This window comes from Spermophilus citellus (assembly GCF_964194105.1).
Source record: "Spermophilus citellus genome assembly, chromosome: 2".
Taxonomy (NCBI): Eukaryota; Metazoa; Chordata; class Mammalia; order Rodentia; family Sciuridae; genus Spermophilus; species Spermophilus citellus.
In genome coordinates, this window is record NC_138183.1 from 148,403,626 (window position 1) to 148,413,120 (window position 9,495).

Consider the following 9,495-nt stretch of genomic DNA (forward strand, 5'->3'; position numbering starts at 1 on the left):
TACTAGAGAGAATTAAAAAGAGGTCTGGGGTGGTTCCTCAGGGGTAGAGTGCTTGCCTAGCATGTTGAGGCACTGTGTTTGATTTTCAGCACTACATATAAATAAATAAAATAAAATCCCATTGACAACTAAAAATATATTTTAAAAAATAATTTAAAAGAATGATATAAAAAATTATTAGTAAATTCTGAGAGAAAACACACACACAAAAAAAAAACAAAACAAAACAAAACCTGAGTGAATTAAGGAAGAAAGTACAGGATACAAAGGAGAAATTCAATGAATTAATAGAGACATTAAAACGAAGTAAACAGAAATCTTGGAAATGGAAAACACAAATAAAATGATCATTTGAAAATCTTGCTAACAGAGTATACCATAATGAATACAGGATCTCAGAGCTGAAAGACAGAGTGGCTGGTCTTGAACATTCAGACAGAATTAAAAAAAACAATAAGTAACAATGACCAGAATGTGAATGAATTAGAGGACCCAGGGACTTCATTTATTCCTTCTAAAAAATTATCAGCAGCAGCCCACATGTGCCAAACAACAATGTTCTAGAGAAGAGGAGTTAACCATGATGTTTTCCTCAAAAGAGAATGTGGGGTAGTAGGTGGAGCAAGGCATTAATCAAATCATCGCACATAAACTCTAATTACTTAGTGTGGTCAGTTCTAGGAAGAAAGGTCTGTAGATGGAGAAACTGTAGCAGAAGGGCCCTGTGTCCTAGCTCACTGGTCTCCTTCTCCTGTCAGCAATGGTGCATACACACAGCATCTGCATGGCTAGGTTTTCTCAGAGAACCCTTTGTCCTAGCTGAGATCTGAAGAGGACATTAGCCTGCAGGGAGGGGAAGAATACTCTAAGGGGGTGGGTGGGGGGGCAGTGGCCTGCACAAAGACTGTGCAGGAAAGCATGGGTTTATTTGAAGAATTTGAGGAAAGACTTCTGGGTAAGGTTAAATTTGAGAGACAAAAAGCAAAGATTTCTCAGGGCCTCCTTGGACACTTTAAAGTTATATCTCTGCAGGAAGAGTTGCAGAAAAATCTGGTATTTTTAAAGCAGCATTGTGTTTCAGATTATCCAAGGAGAATATTTAGCTACAGTGTAGAGAATGGTTTGGAGAAGCAATAGCATACCATAGACACAAATGAACTACAGAATTTTGAGATTCTGAGTAGGTCTGAGAAATACTACTGGCATCGTGAATGGATTAAGGCTTTGCTTTACACTAATCAGAATAAACCTTCAAATTTGCTTTTTAAGTTTCTATGTCTGAAAGGACCCTGAAAACCAGGTTTCAATTCTCATTATCTGTCTGAGCCCCTTGCATCCCCTCTGGGTATACCTAGAGGGTGATAATCAACAAAGGATAACAACAAGTGACAATGAGAACAACAGAACACCACTCTGTGGAATTAGAACAGTGCAAATCCATTGCAAATGAATTTAGATAAAATGTAGAAACAATAAAATAAGTACTTCACCATTAAGGTTACCAATGCCTCTCTGTTTCTTTCCACTGAGAAATTACTGTGAAATTTTTTCCACTTCAACTTCTTAGCTCAGTTAATCAGCCTCACTTGATCCCAGCCTGAATTATTCTTGCTTATCTTTTAAAAATAGCTTTAAAATAAAAGTCACAAACTCATTGCCAAATGCTCAGAGCAACAGAGAAAACATAATGCAAGTTATGAAGGTCCTCACAAATAGGATTATACATTTTAACATTTAGGTGGACATTGTCTCCATCATTCACTTATACACAGGCAATTTATATGGAGATTAAAATAATTGCAAGTATTCACAACACTTTTACAGCTTCCACTCACTATAAATATTTATGGCCTTTGCCTATTTTTCTATCAAGTAATTTGTTTTTGTCATTGGTATTGGTGTTGGCGAGAATGTCATGTAGTGATGTGCGTATGTGTGCCTGAGTGGTTTTTTTTTTAATTTTTAAAATATTTATTAATGCATTATAGTTATAAATAATACTGGTGTTTGCTTTTGCACATTCATAAATGCATCTAACACATTTTGCTTCATTTAAATCCCCCATACTTTCTCTTCCCCTGTGATCCCCACACCCCCTGCTCACTTTCTTCTGCTCTATTGGTCCTCTTTCTATTTTTTTTAGATTGGTGAACTATAGTTTTATATATAAAATTCTAATGCATTGTGATATATTCATATATGCACATACATGACATAATTTGGTCAACTTCAATTCCCAGTTCTTCCTCTTTCCCTCTTTCCCTCCTCCCTCGCTCTTGGTTCCTTGCTTCTCCTCTAATGATTTCTCTTGCCTGAGTGTTTTAAATACAATCCTGGGTTAGATGCTTTTATCACAGGAAAGCAGGGAGCTGAACTCCAAACCTTGATTCTTGTGTTCCTATGAAAGAAAATTTAAAGTCAAGACACCAAAAGCCATGCCAGAAAACTTCATTATAAATGAAAGTAAAAGGAAAGTGAGGATTAAGAAAAAAGCACTGTCGAGAGAGAGAGAGAGAGAGAGAGAGAGAGAGAGAGAGAGAGAGAGGGCCATCTCTGAGCAGAGAATGGCAAAAGAGACAGTGCTGTCTCCAAGTTTAATACTGTTTCATGTTTTCCAAGAGAACTGGGGGCCTCCTTCAAGCAATCTTCACAAATCAGGTGTTCAACTCCTCCTTCACATTGGGGTTTTCAACCTTAGTTGGTCCTGTACAGAAATGGCATGGTGGCTATCCTATTCAGAGGGCTTCATCTACTCGTCAATTCCATGTTAATATGGGCACTGGGGTCAGAAGTTACCTTAGTGTGCCTGCTTTACTAAATGAATCTTCCTTCCCTGACAAGAGAAGACACCTATAGCTATAATTCCTAGCTTTACACCAACATTAGTGAACTCTGTCAAGAGTTAGTCCCATTAATCCTTTGCTTTTGATGTGTTTTCTAATTAGCTCCTTAGATTCTGTTTATTTTCTAAAAATTAAATGCCACCCTTTGCTTTCTCATCCACTTTGAAAGTAGTTTTAAAAGACCCTAAATTAGTTTAAAGAATGCTTGTGATCTTGCCATGCATTTCACTGTTCATTGCTAGCTCCCACCTAACACTTTTAGATATAGGAAAGATTTGAAGTATTCTAAACAAATTGATTCTCTCAATGAATGTTAATGCAGCATTGATTTAGAAGGTGTTAAAAAAAAGTGGTCTTTCAGTTTGACTTTCATTTTTCTTCAATCTTATGTAAATGTGGATATATGACAGAATTGGCTAATGCTGGTAATTCTGTACCCTAGTAGTTTAACTGATATTGCTATCTTATTGACAATAAATAACCTTTTCTATCATTATTTGAAGATTTAAGTGTTACCCATTCACACATTCTTTCAAGAAATCTGCATTGGAAGCTCATTAAATCATTGAACTATGTCTTTTGAATACAATACTGAAAACAAACAAACAAACATAAGCTTCATTCTTATGAACATTTCCATTGTCTGGAAAAGAAATCTGTTAAACAAGTAAACATGCTTATGGTCTGAACCTGTCCATCAACACTATCTAGACTTTACCAGGTGTCAAGGCTAGTGGATTCTTGCACCAATATTCACCATTAGTAGAACAGTAAACTGATACTGGAATAGTTTGAATCCAGCACTTCCTCTAGGACAGACATCTCTAAAGTGTAGAAAAAGGTCTCACTGTGATCTTGGATTTTTGCCAGTTGGGAGGGGCCATGAAAACCTCATACTGCCTCTCATATTATTTATTTGTCCTTGAAAGGGCAGTTTTTGTCCTCTTTTCCTCATTCATGCTTTTGCTAAGGGAAACTGCAGTTTTAATTTGAGATTTGCAGAGTATTTGTGTTTAATAGTTTAAAGAAGGTTGGAGACTTTGTGATTAAATGTGGAATATAAAAACTACAAATGACTGCAATGTCATGAAAATAAAGAGCTAGAATATTAGTGCAATCCTCAGAAAATAGTTTTCTTCTTTCTCCTTGCAATCTGAGAAAATTAATATAGAATTCTCAAGTTCAATCTGGATGGGAAGGCCTTCCCACACCTTTTCACTAAAAAGTAATGAGAACACTGGCAGCATGGTGCAGATGCTGAGCCATGACTTGCAAAGAATTAAGAGATCTTGACTGAAGCCTGACTTTTATAGAAAATGTAAAGTCTATGTTTTGGGGGTAATGTGAAAATCAAATAAGATGACAGATGGGAAAGTTTCATCACACAGCCTAGGACACAAGTCAGATTCTATAAATGTTAATGATACTTTGTAAAATAGAAATAATGAAATGATTGAAGGTAAAAATAAAACAAATTAATTTCAAGTAGAACAAGAGTATAACTGGATGTGAATTGGCACAGACAGGGTTTTGGGAGATAATTTCTGAGACAGCCCTATTGAATCAGGCAAAATTGACTGCCCATTATAGGGACAGGAAATATGTCTCCAGCTACTTACTATTCTCTTTGGACTTCTTACCCAGGATAAAGGAATGGAGAATAATATAAGAGTTAAATACGAGGTCTCAGCAACTACAGATACATACCAAGATAGAAAATCATTTTTAGGCAAACGAAATATATGCCTTCCAGACAAAGTTTCTTATTATGTAGATATTTATTTAAGAGAAGGGCATTAGAGATTGGTGTTCAGGGACATTAAAATTTTTAAAGCCAATACAACCTCCATAATTCATTCCTGAACAATAAACATATTTCGGGAACACTCTTTTCAGGGACCTTTTCACTTCTTTGTTCCTTAAGGAGTAGATCAACAAGTTCAGCATGGGGGAGACAATGTTGTTTAGTATCTGCATCACGGCCCCAAGCAGAGGGTTGGGTGTGCGCTGCAGGTAGATGATGATGACAGGTCCATAGGCGCAGAGGATGGCAGTGAGGTGGGCACTGCAGGTGGAGAAAGCCTTCTGTCTGCCCTCTGCTGAACGAATCCTCAGAATGGCCATCCCAATGTGAGTGTAGGAGACACAAATGCTGAATAAGAGCGTTAAAGCCAGGAGGCCAACATTAATGGAGCCCACTCTCTGGGCCAGACATAGAGCTGTCAGTACAAGCCAAGGGTAAAACTGCAGGGATGTCACAGAAGAAGTGGTCCACATGATTGGGGCCACAGTAGGTTAACTGAAAGGTAAAGGAGGTCAGTGTGGTGGCCTGGAGACACCCCACCAACAAGGCTACCGTGACCAAGCTGACACAGACTGCAGGTTTCCTGATGAGCATGTATCTTAGTGGGTGACAGATGGCAACATAGCGATCATAAGCCATCACAGAATAGAGGCATCCTTCCGTAGAGCCCCGCAGGTGATAGAAGAAGAGCTGTGCAGCACAGCCCTTGTAAGAGATGGCTCGGCTCAGACCAGAGAGATAAAAGAGCATCTTGGGACAGGTTACAGAAGGGAACAACATGTCAAAAACAGACAGAAGTCCCAAGAAGAAATACATGGGAGTGTGAAGAGTGGAGGATGAAATGATTGTTGTAAAGATGAGTAAATTCCCAAGCAGGGTGAAGAGGTAGATGGAAGAGAAGATGGCCAAGAGCACAGTCTCCAGTCCCTCTGTCTGAGGGATTCCCAGGAGGATGAACTCATTCAGCAAACTATGATTTCCCATCTTGCTGGAAGGCTGTTCTGGGTTTTCACAAAGAACATGAAGACATGAGGGTGGGGGCTGGTTATGACAGACACAATGCTACTGCACACATTGTCAACAAATTTTATTTTACCATAAAGTTAATGATGAAAATAAATTTCAGAATTTTATTCTAAAGACATTTGGATGCTAGCAAAGTCCACCTACCACTTCACAACTGAAGGCATGCTCCTTCACACGTATGAATACAAAGCAAAACTGAAACACTAACAAGGTCAAATAAAGGGTGGGTTAAGAGAACAAAAAATATCAATATAAAGCAGAAGAGCACAATTTAACTAACAATTTAACTAACACACAATATAATATGAATTCCTTATAATTATCTGACCTGGAAGCTTGATTTTCTGTATTCCTTTTAGTGTTTTGTAGTTATTCAAAGATGTCTCCTGATAGACTAAGTATTCAGGAAAGGTTAACTTGGGTACCCCCATATCTGACTAGAAAAATGGATAATCATACATGACGAGGAGCAATAGGATGTGGGTTGTCTGAATAATATTCTAATTAGATAATTTGATATGTTCCTTAGTTTAAACTTTTTTTCCCCTTGGTACCAGGGAATGAACTTAGGAGCATGCAACCACTGAGCCACATTCGCAGACCTTTTTATTTTTTATTTTGATACAGGTTCTTACTAAGTTGCTTAGGGCCTCACTAAGTTGCTGAGGCTGGCTTTGAACTTGTAATCCTCCTGCCTCAGCCTCCTGAGCCACTGGGATTGCAGGCACGTGCCACTGCTCCCAGGTAGTTTGTACATTTTCTTATATGAAAATGGTTATTTTACTGAAAATAACTTACCAGTAGAATATACCTGGGGAAGTAAATTGTTTATATATCAAATGCAAATGTGAGATAGTTGAACATTGTTAATAGTGTAATTTTTTGAAAACTTAGAGTCATAAAACTAAAATATTTAATTACTACAACTTTGGGGGATTTTTTATGTAAAAATTTGTATTTAAAAATAATAATTATGGGAAGAATATTTAGAATTAATTAACTTTCTTCACAGATTTATAAATATACTGTACAGTACTGTCAAATACAGCAGAGCATGTTCATCACTGTATCTCTGGAATACAATATCTACTATCATTTATTATTGGAATCAAATTTTCAAGTGCTCTAAAATGAATATTTTGTCCTAAGACAATTATCAGCCTTTTATAATAATTCCAGAATGCAATCATTGCAGTGAATCTGCATTTCAGTCTACATTCCATGCACAATGAAAGGAATTCATATTTTCACTTAAGTGCAGTGTTTTCTAATTCCTCATCTAGGATAAATGGGATGAGAATTGACCATCTTCATAATTACTGGCAATCACTCATTCATTGTCTATTGCTGGAGTGAAAAAATGTAAAAGATAGATGGAGGTTGAGAGTCAAGGGAACATAATGAACTTCCCCAAGTACAGGGAACATTGGAGAGAAAAGAATAAAGTTTTGCGACACATAGAAGAGAATATGAAAAGCAATGAATGTAAAGTACCTAAAATAGGACAAAACTATTCACACACATAGCCTGTTTAAGATACATTTGATCATGCATGTTGGTTCATGAGATAATAAATTACAGAATATTGTCACAATATGTTTATGCGACGTATTTACTTTCCTTCTGTCATGGCATTGAGTCTCTAGAGACTACGAGTATTGTGTTGGTGGGCTCTTTGAGTCTTAGGACCTTTTGGGTTTCATGTTGGAAAAAAAGATGACATTCTTTACATTTTTCCCCCTATACTAGTGTTGTCTTTTCCCTGTGGAGGATCATCTAAACTTGAAACCAGTTTGTATTTGTACAGAACCTAAGAGAGAGTGTGGCTGCTAGGTGGCGCCCATGCTCTGAAGTATCGACCTCTACACAGGCCTAGTTGGAGGTCTCTGAACAATTGAATCAGGCTCAATTAACAGAGAGGGAGAACAGGGTAACTGCCATGTAGGTATTTTAACACACTCCTATGAAAAGATGTTTAACAAGAGAGAGAAATTTTCAAAATAATATGTGATATTTCAGCTGTGAAAATGCCAAGGATAAGTAGAGATGTAGACAGGTGCCTGAAATTATGATAGATTAAGTGAATGGGAAAATAGTGTTGAAACTCTGGGACATTGCTATAATGGTGCTTGATGTATGATTGATACTCAATAAACACTTGTTATTGATTAATCCATAAAATTTTCCCTCCAATAATTGCTATAAAGATTAAATATGATGATATTCATGATACATTTTGGAAATGATAAAGAATTTTACTGCTGTCTGGAAGACAGGAGATAATAGGGAATGGTGATTAGAAAAGACAAGATTTTTTAGATGGGAACATTTAGTTGTGAATCTAGATTAGTTTTTGCTATTAGTTTTGATTCTGATTTCCCTTCATTTTACTTATGTCAAAAATAGGGATCATATTATATTTTAAGGGTTTTTCAGTAGATTAAACACAGTAAGGTTTTGTGAGGCACCTAATAAAATGTTTGACATTTTGCAGATGCTATTTAGTGATATTCAAGCGACTGCTATTTACTATGTCATTCTGGCCAAAGAAAAGACACTCTTTTGCTGCTCTGGGTTAATATGAGAGTGAGCAAAGCTGGCATTGATAGCACAGTTTGGGGAAGTTTCAAAGAATACCCTTTGGTCTCTGAGGAGATTTTGACGGGGCTCAAAAATATGTATATAGGGGAGAAGAATGGGGACCACTGCTTAAGTGCCTACTGTATCCCTCACATGCAAGCCCCACTCAAATTCATTCAAAACAGTGAATTATGAATTATGCTGGAACATGATATCATGATGCACAAGGGGAGAGAAGACTCATGTTTTTGAGGCTTAAGCAAAAATCCCATGACTTCTTTAAGATACAAATTCAAAGTACAGAAAGCCTATAAGAAATTTCTCATGAAAACTATACTATGGCAGATTGAAATTTTAGTTAAAACAATAAAAACAATATTTATAACTTCAAATGTTATTTTTAAATCACTAAATATTCCATCTTATTATTTCTAGACTCACAACCAGAGAGTTTCATAAGCCTCTGAGACACCTGGAACCAAGTATGATAATTTAAATAGTAATTTACAGGACACCCATAATAAAAATTAAGACAGCTTTTGTAGAAGATTGAAGTCAAGGTCTAACATTTTTCTTTTTCTTTTTTTTTAAAGAGAGAGAGAGAGAATTTTAATATTTATTTTTTAGTTTTCGGCAGACACAACATTTGTTTGTATGTGGTGCTAAGGATCGAACCCGGGTCGCACGCATGCCAGGCGAGCGCGCTACCACTTGAGCCACATCCCCAGCCCAAGGTCTAACATTTTTCCATGAAATATACAACATGAAATAGCTAGAAAATTTTGAATTTAAGGTTTAAAAGCCCAGATTCCAAAATCCTTTTTTTGGTGGTATGACTTTGGACTAGTAGTTTATCATCTCTACAGCTCTGCTTCTCCCTGTACAAAGCAGAAAGCTTTCCCCTGCATGGGTAATCTCACCCTTAAGTACTCAGTCAAAACTCATTATTCCACGAAGGACACTTTGAGAGTAAGAAGAGATAAAATTAATAACTTAAACATAATGATAAGGGTAAAATGGGGAAGTTCAGGCCAACGACTGAATATGCTTTCTTTATTGGCTCCTCATTTTTTTCCCACAAGTCAGTACTTTAACATGCAGCACTACAATGGTGTTCCCTAGCATGTGGGATGTTCTTAAAATTGTACTTTGAACACAGTGGGCACCCAATAAATGTTTGCTTTTCAAAAAATAAGATAGTATCTACATCACCATGAAGATCAAATATAAAGATGTTCCTAA

General features: G+C 36.7%; 1 pseudogene across 1 annotated transcript; it reads right to left on the reverse strand.

Moving 5' to 3' along the window:
* Positions 1-4,625: 4,625 nt before the first annotated feature.
* LOC308641655 (olfactory receptor 10N1-like) lies at positions 4,626-5,631 on the reverse strand (annotated as a pseudogene). Its single transcript has one exon. The product of its transcript is annotated as an olfactory receptor 10N1-like (transcript).
* Positions 5,632-9,495: the final 3,864 nt, after the last annotated feature.